Consider the following 19,946-nt stretch of genomic DNA (forward strand, 5'->3'; position numbering starts at 1 on the left):
TTTATTTATTTTTAAGACAGAGACAGAGCATGAGTGGGGATGGGGCAGAGAGAGAGAGACACAGAATCTGAAGCAGGCTCCAGGCTCTGACCTGTCAGCACAGAGCCCGACGTGGGGCTCGAACTCAGGAACTGTGAGATCACGACCTGAGCCGAAGTCAGACGCTCAACCGACAGAGCCACCCAGGCGCCCCAGGTCGTTACTTTTAATTTATTAGTAATGTCTCTTCATTCTCCAGATGAAGTACCTCCAAGATCATCACATCAGTCTGGCTACAGCCCTACAATTAAAGTATCCAAAAAATTATATAAAGTTCTACAAGTTAGACTAGAAATTCAAAGGAGGTGAGATACCACTTCATGCCTGTCAGAATGGCTAACATGAACAACTCAGGCAACAACAGATGCTGGCGAGGATGTGGAGAAAGAGGATCTCTTTTGCACTGTTGGTGGGAATGCGAACTGGTGCAGCCACTCTGGAAAACAGGAGGGAGGTTCCTCAAAAAACTAAAAACAGAACCACCCTACGACCCAGAAATTACACTACTAGGTATTTACCCAAGGGATAGAGGTATGCTGTTTCGAAGGGACACATGCACCCTTATGTTTATAGCAGCACTATCAACAATAGCCAAAGTATGGAAAGAACACAATGTCCATCGACAGATGGATGGATAAAGAAGATGTGTGATATATATAAAATGGAGTATTACACGGCAATCAAAAAGAAAGAAATCTTGCCATTTGCAACTATGTGGATGGAACTAGAGGGCATTATGCTAAGCAAAATTAGAGAAACACAAATATCATATGAGTTCACTCGTATGAGGACTTTAAGATACAAAACAGATGAACATTAAGAGACTCTTAAATATAGAGAACAAACAGAGGGTTGCTGGAGGAGTTTTGGGAGGGGGGATGGACTAAATGGGTAAGGGGCATTAAGGAATCTACTCCTGAAAATATTGTTGCACTATATGCCAAGTAACTTGGATGTAAATTAAAAAATAAATAAATGATTAAAAAATAAAATAAATTCAAAGGAGGGTACTAGAAATTCATTCAAATTCAAATACTAAGTGCCTACTATGTGCAAAGCAGTGAACAAGTTCGAGAAATGCTTCTTCGCACTACAGAAGCTCTGAAGTTACACTAATGGATTTGAACAATGGCTGCTATCACAATTTGAAAGACTGGATGGACAATGGCAATAAAATTAGCAAACTGACAGATAAATACACATTTGCCTTACTCCTATGGCACACGCTACGTTCCCAACCACCCACTAACATCACTTGTAGCTTTGTATTATTAAGCAATAGTTAGGATTTCAGAAAATGATGGATGAGCTGGGGAAGCTACCTTTTGTGAAGTTTAAAGCAGTATGTTCAGATATGTAAGTGACAGTGCAGAAAAGTGTACACATGCCTAATACGCAGAGGAGGACTCTGTTTAGGTTTGCCAGTGTATAAGTTTAAATCTCATCGTGTAAAACAAAAGAGTCAGATGAGAATAACACTATAAAACCGTACTGTTTAGCTAAACTTTCATTAGATTAAATTTCAGCATTCAGCATTAGGAGCATGCTTTGCTTCCTCATGGCAACACTTTTAGATAATAAGTTTGAGAAAAAAGGGAGGAAAAATAATTCTTAGGGAATTCACCCTTTTCTTTCTTCCTAAAATAGAAATCCACTTCCGACATAAGTTGTACCTAGACATGTCTGTAATGGGAATGAGGATTGCAGAAAATCTTTTCAGAGCGATCTTACTCCCTTATGACTTCTAATTTGCTCTTGGTAGAATTGTGCACCTTTTATCAAATCATTATTCTAGGCATCTGTCTCAAGTTTACTAACTCCACCTATTTCCTACTAATAAAATAAGTCTTTTTTCCATAAACGCCACTTACTAGAAACTTGCAGTGAAAATACTATAACAACAACTCATTAGATAGCATTTTGGCGCAAAAATTTTAAGCTCTTTTATTTACATATTTTAATCACTTAAAGTTGCACTCTTTATGATGGAATCCTAGACCAGAGGTGAAAATCTACACATGGCCATAAGAATATTTAAAACCTTTTGTTTGAAACATGTTTCTGTTTTCCAAGGCTAATGTTAAATTTGATGTGACTTTGCAAGAAAATGCTTACCATCTGTAGTTGGTATTTTTCTTCTGCTCCCGCCATTAATATATTTTTTACATAGAAGAGTTGTCTCCAGTAATAAAAAATCTGTCTGAGGTAAGGTTATGTTAATAATGGTACCCCTGTGAAGCCATTTTTTTGAAGCTATTTTTGTAGCGTAAATTTTTAATTTAATACAGTTTATGCACCATGGAAAAAGCAAACGTCAAGCACTCAGCAGTTTCTACCACTGCTTAAAATTCAACTTTTTTTAATGGTTAAAATATCATGAATTTGGGGCGCCTGGGTGGCGCAGTCGGTTAAGCGTCCGACTTCAGCCAGGTCACGATCTCACCGTCTGTGAGTTCGAGCCCCGCGTCGGGCTCTGGGCTGATGGCTCAGAGCCTGGAGCCTGTTTCCGATTCTGTGTCTCCCTCTCTCTGCCCCTCCCCCGTTCATGCTCTGTCTCTCTCTGTCCCAAAAATAAATAAACGTTGAAAAAAAAATTTTTTTTTAAATAAAAAATAAAAAAATATCATGAATTTAATTTAATCTAATGTAGTATCTAGTTCTCGCTTTAACTAACGAAGCAGCTAAGCAGAACTAAGCAGTACTTATAGCTGTTAACCTGACTCTCCCTCTCCCATCCCCACTCTTTTCCTCTCTGCCTTTGCCTGTCCTGGGTACTGAGAATTAGGTTTACTAAAAACCCTTGTGGGCAGTCCTGTCTTGACATGGTTTAGAATTAGGTTACGTTCCAAGCTGTTCTTTATGACCCCTTCCCTGATCCCCTCCCAGTAGACCTGGTTCCCAGTGATGGAAACTGAGGTCACACCTGGGACCTGTGTTTCTCCAGGTCTGGATTCCCCCCAGGCCACTGACTTTGCTCTTGCCTTTGATGGTAGTCCCTACCCACATCCCTTCCTGAAGGAATCTGCCCTCACCTACTGTTCTAACATAGTGTTCTGTGCTCATCCCCAGAGATGCTAATTCAACGAATTAGGGTGGGGCCCATGAATTTGCATTTCTTTTTTTTTTTTAATTTTTTTTTTCAACGTTTATTTATTTTTGGGACAGAGAGAGACAGAGCATGAACGGGGGAGGGGCAGAGAGAGAGGGAGACACAGAATCGGAAACAGGCTCCAGGCTCTGAGCCATCAGCGCAGAGCCCGACGCGGGGCTCGAACTCACGGACCGCGAGATGGTGACCTGGCTGAAGTCGGACGCTTAACCGACTGCGCCACCCAGGCGCCCCTGAATTTGCATTTCTAATGCTGCTGGTGGGGAGAACCCACTTTGAGAACCACTGCCTGATACCATGAATGAGCCTGGGTGGCCCTCTTTTATACTAGGTGAGCTTGGCTTCCTGGCTATGAGATGACTGATCAAGAGGCCAGTCCGATTTTATCGCCTTGGAACTTGAAATGGGGACAGTGGGAGACTTAGTGGTGTGGAGCTGGGTTGACAGGTTGTAGGGCTGGCACCTGAGAAAGACATTTTAAGGTTCAAGTAGATGAATACATGAGGAAATCAGTGAGTAGAAAGAGACTAACAAAGCAGACAAACCAAAATGGGGATGAGGTTTCATAACCCCAAAGAGGGAGACAAAGAGAGTGATTATTTGACCAGAATTCCCTCTGGATTCCTGGTCCACGAGTGACTTCTTACAATTCATTTCCAAGGACTCTCACCATGCAGAACAACCATCCCACCCTTACTTAAGCAGGTTTAAATGGGTCTCTGTCCCTTGCATTCACTCTGTCTTCACTTGGAACACTTATTCCTCTTCGGGCCTGTCCTGTGCATTTCTCCAAACACCCTTGATTGTCTGCCTTGCTCCTGCCAATGTTCTTCCCCAGAAATGAGTCTCACCTACAACCCAGCCTGTGGCTTAGGATCCTACCACTCGGTGGTAGTGCTTTTAGAATCTACAGCACTCCGATACATATGGCTATCAGGCTCCTGAAATACGGCTAGTGATGTGCTGCAGACATAAAATGCCCACTGGGTTTGGAAGACTTAGTCTGGGGAAAAAAGAAGGCAAGATGTCTTAATATTTTTATATCCATGGCATTGAAAATAATATTTTGGATATATTGGGCAAAACAAAATATAGTATTAATTTGCCTATGTCTTCTTACTTTTTATTTATTTTTTAAGATTTATTTATTTATTTTGAGAGAGAGAGAGAGACAGAGAGAAACAGCACCAGCAGGGAAGAGGCAGAGAGAGAATCCCAAGCAGGCTCCGTGCTGTCATTGCAGAGCCTGGAACTGGGCTCAAACTCATGAACCACGAGATCATGACCTGAGCCGAAGTCAAGAGTCAGACACTCAACCGACTGAGCCACCCAGACACCCGGTCTTTTTACTTTTTAAACCATGACTAGTGGAAAATCTGAAACCACCAGTAGTGACACCACTACTGACCAGTGGTGAATCTAGAGGGTGAAGACGATCCCACTCATCTACCTCCAGAATATTCACCACCATCTGGACTCCCCACCACCCTGCCCGGCATCCGACTTTCCCTGCTATGCTTTTTAGAGTTTATCTTACCCACCCAAGTCTCCAATCAATTTCTATAGCTAGGTCAGTTCAATAGCAGCTACCTCACCCTAGTGAGAATGGGAAGATCTGGTACCAGGATCCTCTCCCTGCCCTTACCCCGCCTATCTGGTTTTGATTTAAATCGACTATCAGGCAGTGTACCTAAGTCTTAAGATCGGACAGATCTTGTATGGCAGCTTCCTATGTTCAGTAGAGAAGTAGACTAGATGATCCATGTTATTGATTGGATTATTCTCCCCAAAAGATAAGTCGAAGCCCTAAACTCCATCCCCTGTATCGGTGAATATAACATTATTTGGAAATAGGGTATTTGAAGATGTAATCAAGATGAGGCCATGCGGGCGGGTCCTAATTCAATACGACTATTATCCTTACAAGACAAGGCAAATGCCATGTGAAGCCAGAGACACACGGAAAGAAGGTCATGTGACAACGAAGGCAGAGATTGGAGTGTGTAGCTGCAAGTGAACGAATACCAAGGATTGCTGGTCACCACCAGAAGCTAGGAAAAGGTGGGGCACCTGGGTGGCTCAGTTGGTTAAGCATCCCACTTTGGCTCAGGTCATGATCTCCCACCCATGAGTTTGAGCTCCACATTGGGCTCTGACAGCTCAGGGCCTGGAGCCTGATTCAGATTCTGTGTCTCCCTCCCTCTGCCCCTCCCCTGCTCACACTCCATCTCTCTCTCTCTCTCTCTCTCTCTCTCAAAAATAAATAAACATTAGGAAAAACATTTTTTAGAAGCTAGGAAAAGGCAAGCAAGGACTCTACCCAGAGTCTCAGAGAGAGCATAGATTTGCTAACACCTTAATTCTGGAACTGTGAGAGAATGAATTTCTGTTGTTTTCAGCTGCTAAGCTTGTGCTACTTAATTATAGGAGCCATAGAAAATAAATATGACTTCTAAGTTCCCTGTACACCCAATTATATTAAGTGCCATACAGGTAAAAAGGCAGATTGCACAGCTGATTTTCATTATTTATTGCATTCACAATACAGTGCTTTCAAAAAATAGAAAATCCTGTAAATCAAGGCCATTTTTATGCACCCATTTTCAAATGCCTTAAGTATACAGACTGCCCTGTTATATTGTAAATTCTGAGTTAAGAGAGAATGTCATTTGAAGAGATTGCATGTTTTCCAAAGCCAATTTGGTGATTTAAGCATGGAAGTATTACAATTAAATGTTTGAAAAGTTATCTGTGCATGGTTTGCTGTAAGCTGATCTCATGAAGCAATACATCTTTTGGGGATGAGGTAGCAGCCCCAACCCCGGGGGAAAGGGAGCGGGCGCATCACTTGACTGCAACTACTTTGGACAACTGGGCAACATGAGCAGGCTCAAAAAAAAAGTCAGATCCAATCATCTTCAAAATAAGAACTGTAGTAGCTACAACACAATCCTCTAAGGGCGGGATGGGAGGAGGAGATGTGGAAATATTTGTATGATGCAGTCTTTATGGGTAATGCAGAGAATATGGGCCAGAATGAGATCAACATGGCTCATAAGCCAATGGGTCAATGTCAACCATTGCTTGAAAACCTTCAATGACTGCTTGTTGCCTCTCGACTCCAACCCAAACAGCTTTACTAACATAAAGGAATGCTCATGCTGTGTGTGGGTGTGTGGGTGTGGGTGTGTACTTTTAAAAAGCAGAAAACAAAAATATGGGTGAGAAATGATCCCAATCCCAACGTTTAAATAAATACGCTTATATATTCATTCATTCAAAATTATATTGACTAAGCACATACCAGGTGCTGACCACTGTTCTTAGAGCTTGTAATCTAGTGAGAGAAGACAACCGACATATAAAATGCTAAGTGTACAAAGGGATCATCTGTTGCTTTCTAGAGAGCATTTTCAATACTTCGGTCAAATCAATCACTGTGATTCTCCAAAGTTTTGCTGAAAATGTTGGGGCAGACTTTACCTCTTTCCCACTAGACGTGAACTAGAAAGGATAGGCACTACTGGGCCATATTGTGGCCCTCAATAGCAGACACTGAGACTGGAGTCAACATAGAGGAAGAGGGGCCGAGAGATGGAGAGAATGGAATCTGCTCCTGATGATCCCATTTGAACCCTGTATCCTGAAGCCATCAGGTCGCTTGGGTCAGGTTTTCAGTCGCTTGCCCGTAAGAGTCCTAACTGATCCATCCAGTGAAGCCGCGTCTCTGGGGTAAAAGCTGCAATCTGCGTTATTAACTAGGCCCCCGTGTGAATAATCCTTGAAGAATTGACTCCAGAACACAGGCCTGCTTAAGGTACAAAAGCGGGCAGTGGGCTAGACTTGGCTCACTGACCGTGGTGCCAACCCCCGCTCTAGATCTGGAGCCATAAGTAAAGAGAACAAACAGTACCGTGCCCGAGAGGGTCAGTAGGATTCAGTAAAGTGTTTGTCCAAGATCTGTAAAATCTGAAACCATTTAACAATCACAAGAAGAGCTAATATTTATGGAGGGCTTACTACGGGCAAGAGGGTGTGCTAAGGGTTATCTCACTTAGGACGCTTTGGTTAGCCAGGAACAGAAAACCCTCCTCAAACAAACTTAAATGATACGAAGGATTTGTATTTCATATAACAAGTATTTATGAGATTGGGGTGATTCCATGGTTGAAGTTCCAGTGGTTTAGTGATATGTTCAAGGACCCAGGTCCTTCCTATCTTATGCCTCTGCCTCCCTCAGGGTTTCGGCTTTGCTTTTAAGTAACTCCCTCCATGACCACAAGATGGCTACTACAGTCCCAGGCCTCCTATCCAGACCAAGTCATCTTTAGGAGAAGAAACAGATCATTTCTTCCTCCACCTGCTTCTTACAAGTGAAGAAATAAGGATGCCTGGCTGGCTCAGTTGGAAGAGAATGTGTCTCTTGATCTCCGGGTTGTGAGTTCAAGCTCCCAGTTGGGTGTAGGGATTTAAGTAAATAAATAAACTTAAGGAGAGAAAAAAGTGAAGAACTATTTCCCAAAAGTCCCTCCACACTAGTATCTTCCTTCTCATTTCTCATTGGTCAGAATTTGCTTAGATGCTCACTTTTAAACTTAGCATTGGCAAGAGGAATGGAAGTTCCCAGATTAGTTAAGACTAATTAGGAATCACCTCCTCATTTAAGCCATGTAGAGAATGCAGAAAACAATACAGAGGATGCATAAATACCTGCATGCAATCAGGGTTCTGCTAGGAAGGAAGTACAGGGTGGGGGTGGGGCTGGGGGCAGGAATGGATACTGGATAAGCAACCACATGTGATATTATTAGGTGATATTCTTTTCCATGCTTTACACACTGTGAGAAAATAAAGTTCAGAGAGAGGAAAGTGACTTGCCCAAGGTCATACAGCAAATGAGTGGGAGAGACTGATTGCAAACCCAGGTCTGCAAATACATGCCCAAGACCTTGGCCACCACACTAAAGTGCTGTGGAAGAGCTGAGGATGTCAGGGAAGAGCAGGATAGCTCCAGAGTTTGCTCCAAAATCAAGAAAAATTGAGCCAGTTATTCAACCTGTGACCAGGCCTCTAGTAGTATGTACTACTTGCCTTTTGCTGTGTAAGAAGCAACCTCGTAATTCAGTGCTTAAAACTGTAGTAACTTATTTCACTCAACATATAGGGGTCGGCAATTTGGACTGGGCTTCTGGTCTCAGCTGGACTCACCCAAGCATCTTTGGTCAGCTGTCAATAAGCTGGCAGATCAGCTAGGGTCTCGTTAGTCCAAAACGAACTCAGGTAAGATAGTTGACCTTTTTCTCCAGCAGGCCGGCCTGGGCTTGTTTACATGGAAGCTGCTCAGAGTCCCAGGAGGGAGAGTGGAAATACGTAAAGCCTCTCAGGACGAGTTACTTTTTTACTTTTTTTATTAGGGACTGAGCTGAAAAAGGATTTTGTTTCCATATTCCCCAGAAAGATTGAAGCTATGACGTTCTCATGCAACAGTATTATGCCCCGTTCCCATGTTTGTAGTTCAGGGAGTGTTCAATAGTTAGCCCTAGTTCGTGGCCAACATGACTTAGGCTCCCAGAGGATAAGGACTCTTAACCACAGCTGACAGATGATATTAGGGGTGGAACATAGTTTTCGTACAGAAAGTTAGAAAAGCAGCACCATGGTCAATGGATTGAGGCTGGGGTAAGACAACATGAGGCGAGCACCTGAAAAGCAAATATTTAAACCCAAACACAAAATTATATCCAGTCGACTTGTGTCCCCACCACATATACCATGTAACATTCAAGAAACCAGAGCCATATTTTCTACTATCCTGGTAAAGTAAATATAAACTAAATATAAATATAAATATTCATGTCTCAAATATTTATTATGCCAAATCCTGTCAAACTTGAAATGAGTGGAATTCTTAATTTTTAAGTTACTGTCTTGAAAAATATCCTTTACGGGCCCCTAGGTGGCTAGCCAGTTAAGCCCTGACTTTGGCTTAGGTCATGATCTCGCAGTTCATGAGTTTGAACCCTGCGTCAGGCTCTGAGCTGTCAGTACAGTGGGCTGTGGGCTGGAGCCCACTTCAGATTCTGTGTCTCCCTCTCTGCCCCTCCTCCGTGCTCTCTCTCTCTCTCTCTCTCAAAAATAAATTAAACATTAAAAAATTAATATGTGTGTGTGCGTGTGTGTGTGTGTGTGTGTGTATCCTTTAGAATGACTTATGTTATCTTTAGAAGGACCAAGAGGGTTTCCCCTCAAGGTCAGAACTTCCTTATTTGCAAAATTATTAAAACGTGTGGTCTAACCCATCTGAAATCACTGATGTCTTTTTTTCTGTCATTAGCAGCTTCAGTCTATAACTGTAGGCATTTAAAACATTCTGGAATTAATTTCTCAGGAAAGGAGTGAGCACAAGTAAGTTCTATTTCATCTTATGAACCCATTCAGAAATTTACAGTCTTTAGATATGAACTTACACAGCATGAAGTTTGGCCCACAGCATTTCTGAAAGTGGAATTTGGCTCATGTGAATTCTCATAGCAAAAGAGAGATTGCCAAAGCAAGCAACTTTCTCTAAATACAGGTGAAATAATATTCTTACAGAGTAAATCCTCACAATGTGAAAACATACAGAGTAAGTTCACTGAACGTTCTCTAAAATAGTTTGCCATAGAACTGAAACCCGGAAAAGTGATTTAGGTGTCAAGACTAAAGGGAATTCCTTCTCTGCCTCATAATGTGGGAGACACAAGAGAGAACGCGGAGTAAACTGAGGTGCCCACCCCACGGCTGAGTGGACTGAATGGAGAAGATCTGTTGGCTTGAGGGATCTCAACTTTAACAAGCTTGAGAAAAAACACGGATATAGAAAATGGTGGGGGCACCTGGGTAGTTCAGTTAAGTGACTGACTTCAGCTCAGGTCATGATCTCAAGGTTCATGAGTTCAAGCCCTGCATCAGGCTCTTTGCTGATAGCCCAGAGACTGCTTAGGGTCTCTCTCTCTCTCTCTCTCTCTCTCTCTGTGCCCCTCCCCTGCTTGCACTTTCACTCTCTCAAAAATAAATAAACTTAAAAAAAAAAGAAAATGGTAGAAAATGCTCATGGATATTAATACAGAAAATATACAGATAGAAATATAGAAAATGAAAACTAAAGCTATCTACTATACTGCATAATGTTCGTTGTTAATTTTCTTGTTGAAAATAGCAGTTTCTAATGTGCCATTTGTGATTATATTATAGCTAAGCAATCTATAATATATTCAATTAATAGAACGCCATAAGGGTCGGTAAAGACACCAAGTAGGTAAACTATATTAATGCATTTAAATGTGTATTTGTAATAAAGTTAAGTTTAAAAACTGTTTAAAAACTTGGGGCGCCTGGGTGGCGCAGTCGGTTAAGCGTCCGACTTCAGCCAGGTCACCATCTCGCGGTCCGTGAGTTTGAGCCCCGCGTCGGGCTCTGGGCTGATGGCTCGGAGCCTGGAGCCTGTTTCCGATTCTGTGTCTCCCTCTCTCTCTGCCCCTCCCCCGTTCATGCTCTGTCTCTCTCTGTCCCAAAAATAAATAAACGTTGAAAAAAAAAAAAAAACTGTTTAAAAACTTGAGGTAGGCATTATCAAGAAGTTCATATTAACAGAGAGGTTAAGAACACCTGATCTAATGCAGTGATCCTATTTAGAATAAAAAGTTTTGGGGCACCTGGGTGGCTCAGTCAGTTGAGCGTCCGACTTCAGCTCGGGTCATGGTTTTGCGGTCTGTGAGTTCGAGCCCCGTGTCCGGCTCTGTGCTGACAGCTCGGGGCCTGGAGCCTGCTTTGGATTCTGTATCTCCCTCTCTCTCTGCCCCTAACCCGCTCGCACTCTGTGTGTGTGTGTCTCTCTCTCTCAAAAATAAATAAACATTAAAAAAAACTAGAATAAAAAGTTTGTATTCCAGCAAGAAAATTTTAACTCTCACTATCTAACCATAGAGGAGAAGTTAAATAAATTATACATCCATTAAAAACTACACTGTAGATATATATTCATTATACATAAGATATATAAGATAAGATATACATAAGATATACATAAGATACATAGGGGCGCCTGGGTGGCGCAGTCGGTTAAGCGTCCGACTTCAGCCAGGTCACGATCTCGCGGTCCGTGAGTTCGAGCCCCGCGTTGGGCTCTGGGCTGATGGCTCAGAGCCTGGAGCCTGTTTCTGATTCTGTGTCTCCCTCTCTCTCTGCCCCTCCCCCGTTCATGCTCTGTCTCTCTCTGTCCAAAAAATAAATAAACATTGAAAAAAAAATTAAAAAAAAAGATATATATATAAGACATACATAAGATATATAAGATAAGATATACATAAGATATATATAAAATTACATCCATTAAAACTATATTGTAGATTATATTCATTACACATAAGATATATAGCATATGTAATATGTAAATATCAAGTATTGATAATATGTATATTTTTGACATAGAAAATGCTTCTAATATATTAAGTGGAAAAAATTTATAATACACTATTAATGTGTAACTTCATTTCTTAACAAAAAAATGTAATTTATATGCAGATTTAAAGATCTTAAAAGAAACATATCAGGGGGTGCCTGGGTGGCTCAGTCGGTTAAGCAGCCAACTCTGGCTCAGGTCATGATCTTGTGGTCCGTGAGTTCGAGCCCCGCGTCGGGCTCTGTGCTGACAGCTCAGAGCCTGGAGCCTGTTTCAGATTCTGTGTCTCCCTCTCTCTGACCCTCCCCTGTTCATGCTCTGTCTCTCCCTGTCTCAAAAATAAATAAAACGTTAAAAAAAAAAAAAAGAAACATATCAAAATGTAACTTGAGGTTATTTCTAGATAATGGGAATTTCTATTTCTTCTTCTTTTACACATTTGTATTTTCCACTTTTTTCCTACAATGAACATCTATTACTCAGTAATAAAACAGTTAAAATATTGGGTTTTAGGGGCACCTGACTAGCTCAGTCAGTAGAGATGCAACTCTTGATCTCGGGGATGTAAGTTCGAGCCCATGTTGGGTGTAGAGATTACTTAAAATTTTTTTTAAAAATCTTTAAAAAAATAAAATAAAATACTGGATTTTAGCAACATAAAAATATGCAAATAAAAAAGAATGGAGGAGGGGCTCCTGAGTGGCTCAGTTGGTTAAGCATCTGCTCTTGACCTCGGCTCAGGTCTTGATCTCAGGGATGTGAATTTAAGCCCTGCCTTGGGCTCCATGCTAGGCACGGAGCCTACTTAAAAAGAAAAAAAAAAAAAAAAAAAAAGAATGAAAGAAATGTCAACAACGGATGCCAGTAGATGATGCCATCAAATGGGACTTTCATATTCTTCTTTAACTTTAATGTTTTCTAAATTTTCCACAAAAAAAGCAGCATTTATTAAAATCATGACATATATCATTAGTATTGCATCATACTAGCACATATTATATCACTCCCTATTGGATGTGAAAGGGGAAAGGAAATGGTTACACAGGAGAAAGTTCACTTCAATAAACTAAAAATAAAAATTTCTGGGGTGCCTGGGTGGCTCAGTCAGTTGAGCATCTGACTTCGGCTCAGGTCATGATCTCACGGTTCTTGAGTTCAAGCCCTGCATCAGGCTCTGTGCTGACAGCTCAGAGTCTGGAACCTGCTTCATGTTCTGTGTCTCCCTCTCTCTCTGCCCCTTCCTCACTCATGCTATCTCTCTCTCTCTCTCTCTCAAAAATAAACAAACATTAAAAAAAAATTCTGCATGATCATTAACTGTTATATAAGTAAATAAAAGTATAGATTCTTTCTTCAGAAATGTCTGATTGTCAATAACGAGATTCCAAAATAAAGCTGAAAAAGGTGTAATTTGCAAATATCAGTGACACCTTTATATTGGTCCAAATGGTGGTGGGATCCCTGACTCAACACCGCCCCCTTCCTGTGGTCGTAGCATCTTTTCTCTGAGACGAGGACAGCTCTATGCCGAATTCAGGCGAGAAAATCCAAGCTTAACAAGAGTCCCTTGGGTTACTTCGGTTCAAAGAGTCCATTGCTCAAGTCAAAGTTGATGAAGATGCGAACCAACAGCAGTCCATGTGGAAATGACTTCAGGCTCTTAGCTGACAATGGGCTCAGCATGAGTCATTCCAGTAACATGGGCTCTTAGCTGAATTCCTAACAGAATTCTACTGGAGATGAAGGTCATGATGGTACCCTTCTACCTGCAGCCCATCAGCCTAGACGATAAGCAATACTTTCAGTTCTGGGAGCTGCACTGTAAAAGGGACAAGGGAGACAGAAATCAAGTTGCTGAGGGATTTTATGTCATAGCCCATGTGGAATATTTGGAAAAGCAGAGAAAGAAAACTCAGAGGAACTCATCAGTTGCCTTAAAATAACTGAAAAACCTTCACGTTCAGGTAAATTAATCTTGTTCTCTGTGGTTTTGCAGGGTGTAGCTGGGACTAGAATTCCATCGAGACAGAACTTGAGACAGGAGGAAAGCTTTTTGAAACTTGAATTGGCAAATGATATGCTGGCCATGGAAGTGCTTCTCAAAGCACAGACTTCAAGGGAGCCCATTAGAAAAGTGCCAGATCTCGGGGCCAACCCAGACCTACTAAATCAGAACCTGACGTTCAAAAAGATGCCCAGGCACTCACATGCACATTCATGTCGTAGGTCACACTGGTCCAGACTGCCCATCTGGAGAGGAAATAAATGCCCTGTTCCCCTGGAGAGAAATCCAAGGCTGGGCTGCCCTCATTCAGCAGACTGTAGAGAACTCAAAAACTGCAAGATTGTCTGAGAAAGACTGTTGAGTAAGAGTGTTTATTGAAGTACAGTTTTAATTAGGACAAAAAAATTTAATCTAAATCTGGTAAAAAAAAAAAAAACTGTAATAAAATATTATGCAGCCAAGTTGCCTGGGTCCAACTCAGCTCAGGTCCTGATCTCATGGTTTGCAGGTTCAAGCCCTCCATCGGGCTCTGGGCTGAGAGTGCAGAGCCTGCTTAGGATTCTCTCTCTCTCTGCCCCTCCCCAACTTGCAAGTGTGTGTGTGTGTGTGTGTGTGTGCGCACGCGCGCACGCATTTTCTCTCCTCAATAAATAAATAAACTTTAAAAAATATGCTGGGGGGCGCCTGGGTGGTGCAGTCGGTTAAGCGTCCGACTTCAGCCAGGTCACGATCTCGCGGTCCGTGAGTTCGAGCCCCGCGTCAGGCTCTGGGCGGATGGCTCAGAGCCTGGAGCCTGTTTCCGACTCTGTGTCTCCCTCTCTCTGCCCCTCCCCCGTTCATGCTCTGTCTCTGTCCCAAAAATAAATAAACGTTGAAAAAAAAAACAAAATATGCTGGGACACATGGGTGGCTCAGTCGGTTAAGTGTCTGGCTCTTGACTTGGGCTCGGGTCATGATCTCACGGTTGGTGGGTTTGAACTCTACATCAGGCTCTGTACTGGCAGTGGGGAGCCTGCTTGGGATGCTCTCTCTCACTCTCTCTCCCTCTCTCTCTGCCCCTCCCAGCTCACATGCTCTGTCTTTCAAAATAAATAAACTTAAATACACAACATATTATGGAGCCATTAAAAAATGATATTTTATATTAATGTTTAAGGATGTTAAAGATGTTCATAATACAGGGAGCCTGGGTGGCTCAGTTAACTGTCTGACTCTTGATCTTAGCTCAGGTCTTGATCTCAGGGTCATGAGTTCAAGCCTCATATTGAGCTCTGTGTTGACAGCTCAGAGCCTGAAGCCTGCTCTGTGCTGGGTGTGAAGTCTACTTTAAAAAATGTCCAGGGGCGCCTGGGTGGCTCAGTCAGTTAAGCATCATGACTTCAGTTCAGGTCATGATCTCATGGTTCATGGGTTCAAGCCCCATATAGAACTCTGTGCTGACAGCTCAGAGCCTGAAGCCTGCTTTGTATTCTGTGTCTCCTTCTCTCTCTGCCCCTCCCTCACTTGCACTCTCTCTCTCTCTCTCAAAAATAAATAAACATTAAGAAAAAAAATTTTTAATGTTCGTAATATACTAGGGGAAGCTAAATTACAAAATATAATATGCATATATTTACCGTGTATATTTAGCATCCACTTAAAAATAATTATGAAAAACTTAAAATATATAATAAAAATGTTATCAAGTTATCAAGCCTATGGAGACTGTTTTTTAAAATGCTTATAATAAAAGTAATCATTGCTCGTTGTGCAATATGGAAAATGGTCAATATTACAAAGCAGAAACTAAAATAATTTATTATCTACCACCCAAAGATCACCATTGTTATTATTTTTGTATATTTCCTTTTATTCCTTATTGTATACAAATTTATGCCTTTTAAATAACACTTTTTTGGATTATAAAAGTAATACATGTTTAATATAGAGAATTTGGAAAATAAGAAAAGTCCAACAGAAAATTTTAAATCTTTTTTTTTTTTTAAGTTTATTTATTTTGAGAGAGAGAGAGCACAAACAAGCACAGGAGGGACAGAAAGAGAGGGAGAGAGAGAATCTCAAGTAGGCGCCACACTGTCAGCACAGAGCCGGATGCGGGGCCCGATTCCACCAACCATGAGATCATGACCAAAGCCGAAATCAAGAGTTGGAGGCTTAACTGACTGAGTCACCCAGGCGCCCCAAACAGAGAAAATTTTAAATATTCAGATATAATGACTACTGACATTTCTATCCAACTTGTGTTTTTATGCATCAATGTAAAAAATTGTTTTAAACAAGTTGGGATTATATTGTAAAATCAATTTTATATCTAGATTTTTCACTTATCATGAGACTGTTTCCATATCATTAAATGTTGTTTGAACACAAACTGGGTGACTAGAAAGTATTTTGTGCTGTAAATATCATTGATTTATTGCCCATTTTCTTTCTTTTTTTTTTTTAATGTTTATTTTTGAGAGAGACAGAGACAGAATGCGAGTGGGTTGGGGCAGAGAAAGAGGGAGACACAGAAGCAGAAGCAGGCTCCAGGCTCTGAGCTGTCAGCACAGAGCCTGACGTGGGGCTCAAACTCACAAGCCGTGAGATCATGACCTGAGCCGAAGTCGGACGCTCAACCGACTGAGCCACCCAGGCACCCCTATTGCCCATTTTCGTAGTGAGGAATATTTTTGTTTCCAGTTTTTCACTATTTAGAGCTATAAAAGTACTCTTGCTCATAAATCCCTGTTTACCTGATTAGAATGAGAGGCAGAATTGGGATTATCTTGAAGTCAAAGGCCATGAACTCTTTTGGGGTACCATCTTGTTTCGGAATCCTGAAAAGATCTCACCACGTGCCCACAAGTCTTGCTTTTCCTAAAAGCTAACAGGATAGACTGGCAATTGTCTGGACTCAGAAATTTTCTTGGAAGCAACATTTTTCCCCAAAGACATACACGATCAATTTCTTCCATACCTGTTTGCTTATTCTGATACACTCCTTTGTTTTTTTTCTTAAGTAGGCTTCACACCCACACACAGTCCAAAGTTGGGCTTGAACTCACGACTCTGAGATCAAGACCTGAGCTAAGAGTCAATCATTTAACTGACTGAACCACCCAGGGGCCCCTGATACATTATTTTTTCATGGATCAATTTTGGCAATTCATATTTCTTAGAAAAAATGTTCACTTCATCAAGAATTGGAGATTTACTAGAATCGACTTGAACATGATATATTTTAATTTTTAAGGGCTTTATTCCCATCTGATATTATATTCTCGTTCTCATTTCTAACTCTGGTTATTATGGGGGGGGTGGTGTTTGTTTGTTTGTTTGTTTTTTCTTAATTAGACAACCAGATTAGTTTGGTGTTTCAAAGAATCAGCCCTTAAATTAAAAAAAATTTTTTTTTTATTTTGAGAGAGACAGGGATAGAAAGCAAACAGGGGAGGGGCAGACAGAGAGGGAGAGAGAGAATCCCAAGCAGGCTCCACACTGTCATCATGGAGTGCCATTTGGGGCTCAAACCCACAAACTGTGAGATCATGACCTGACCTTAACCGACTGAGCCACCCAGGCGCCCCAGCCCTTTAATTTTTTGCCAATTCAACTTTATTTCTGACTATTTTTTTTTTATTATTTCCTTCAGAGAATAACTTCCCAGTAACAAAACAATAAAAGTAATTACAAAAGGAAAAAATTATGCATTGGACCTTATAAAATTATTTTTTTCAGTTATGCATTCCCATGAAAAATTAACATAAGAGCAAAAGAAACAGACTGTACTCTGTTCCCAAATGTGATTAGGAAATTTTAATATTTTTTATTATGCACATAACTTAAATTCACAAGAAAAAACCCCAATCACCCGAAAGGTTAATGGGCAAACTATTTGCACATACAGCTCACAAAGACATATTATTTCCAAAAAAGTTTTAATTATTCAAATATTAAAATATTTCTCATATATAAAGCAGAAAAATATAACAACAAAGAAACAACCTCATATTAGGGTTTCAGAGAACTCATTGCCTTTTTTGAAATAGTCCTTATTTTAAAAAATAATAATAATAGCCCTTGTTGAGGTATAATTCACATACAATTCATCCTTTTCTAGTGGGCAATTCGGCGGGTTCTAGCATATTCAGCGTTGTACAACCATATCATTATCTAATTTCAGAACATTTTCACCACCTCAGAAAGAAACACTGCACTCATTGGCAGGCACGTCCTACCCTTTTCTCCCCCAACCAGGGACAGCCACCAATCTGCTTTCTGCCTCTATAGATTTGCTTTTTGCACGCATTTCAAATAAATGGATGTACAATATGCGGTCTTCCGTGACTGGCTTCTTTCACTTAACATGATGTTTCCAAAGTTCATCCGTGTTGCAGCACGTGTCAGGGCTTCAGTCCTTTTCATTGTTGAATAGTATTCCACCTTAGGGACGTAACACATTTTTGTCTATCCATTCATCATCTGGTGGGCATTTGGAATGTTTCCACTCTTCCCTGGTGACGAACGTTCACGTGGAAGTTTTCACGTGGAATAACTCATTGTCTTTTACATGGCTGGAAATCTGTAAACTGGATGTAACCCTTTGACAAAGTCATACGTAAAATGTCCGTACCTTTTAACTGCATAACCCTGCTTCTCAGAATCTGATTTAAGCAAATAAATTATGTCTAATATAAATAAATAATATGCAAGGTGGGAAAGCCCCAAGTAGGAAGTTGGTGTTCATGATATTATTTAAACGTAGCCAATTTGTCGTGTTTCTCCAGCATCAGGTACAAAAATAAGAACTTATCTTCTTTAAAATTGAAATGACCAAAGACACGTTGCTGTCTTTTCTCCCAAGAGTCTTTTCCCAAGAGAAAATCGATCGGTCGCCAAAGGGTCCCATCTCCGCCACAGTTGCTGGGGTGGCTCTCCCGCAGGGTCACTGTTGGAAGGGGGCTGTTGGACACTTGGTACAGGCGGGCCACCCTTGCTCATTTCCACAAGAGGTCTGGGTACCAGCCTCCCCGCACCTCTGTGGCCCACCCTGGCGAGTTAGTCCTCCAGCCCCCCGTGTCCTTCAAATGAACTCAGTGAAGAGCAGCTCAGCGAGATTCTAATCCCACTAAGCCTCATTAAGGACAGATTTGCCCACCCCTCCCCAACTTATGAGCTGTACCTTCTAAGGATTTTTGGTGGAATTGCCTCACATTCCACATTCTGGAATCCTCCAGAGTAGGGGGTGCCCTTTGCCTTATATCTACCTAACGACAAGGAGACACTCCTAAAGGCCTTCCTAAAGATCAGCCCCACTGCTGACAGCTTCTGTTTTAATTTTTAAACAGTAAATGGTATTTGGGGTCCTTGGGTGGCTCAGTCGGTGAAGCGTCCAACTTTGACTCAGGTCATGATCTCACGGTTCGTGGGTTTGAGCCCTGTGTCGAACTCTGTGCCGACAGCTCACAGCCTGGAGCCTTCTTGGGATTCTATCTCTTTCTCTCTTTCTCTCTCTGCCCCTCCCCCACTAGCGCTCTGTCTCTCTGCCTCTCAAAGGTGAATAAATGTTAAAGACAATTTTTTTTAAGTAAGTGGTATTTATTTTTCTGTGAAGAGGAAATAAATTCCACGCAAAAATCTAAAAATACAGGGGCGCCAGGGTGGCTTAGTTGGTTAAGCCTCCGGCGTTAGCTCAGGTCATGATCACATGGTTCGTGGGTTTGAGCCCCGCGTTGGGCTCTGTGCTGACAGCTCAGAGCCTGGGGCCAGCTTCACGTTCTGTGTCTCCCTCTCTCTCTGCCCCTCCCCTGTTCGCGCTCTGTTTCTGTCTCTCAAAAAAAAAAAAAAAAAAACATTAAAATTTTTTTTAAATTGGGGCGCCTGGGTGGCGCAGTCGGTTAAGCGTCCGACTTCAGCCAGGTCACGATCTCGCGGTCCGTGAGTTCGAGCCCCGCATCGAGCTCTGGGCTGATGGCTCGGAGCCTGGAGCCTGTTTCTGATTCTGTGTCTCCCTCTCTCTCTGCCCCTCCCCCGTTCATGCTCTGTCTCTCTCTGTCCCAAAAAAATAAATAAACGTTAAAAAAATTTTTTTAATAAAAAAAATAAATAAATAAAAATAAAAAAATTTTTTTAAATTAAAGAAATCAACAATACAAAGGGGTACACCATGAAAAGGCATTCTCCATTCCTGTCCCCGCTTAGGGACGATATTAGAGACAAGCCAGCATTACATTATGGAAATTGATAATATGTAATCTTTTTTCACACCTTGTTTTGATTACCATCTGTATCAGTGCACAATTTGGATATATCATAACTGATTTAACCAATCCCTTATTAGGTTGTTTTCAATCTTTTGCTAATCAATCAAC

This window comes from Herpailurus yagouaroundi, unplaced genomic scaffold (assembly GCF_014898765.1).
Source record: "Herpailurus yagouaroundi ecotype Mexico unplaced genomic scaffold, PumYag 206, whole genome shotgun sequence".
Taxonomy (NCBI): Eukaryota; Metazoa; Chordata; class Mammalia; order Carnivora; family Felidae; genus Herpailurus; species Herpailurus yagouaroundi.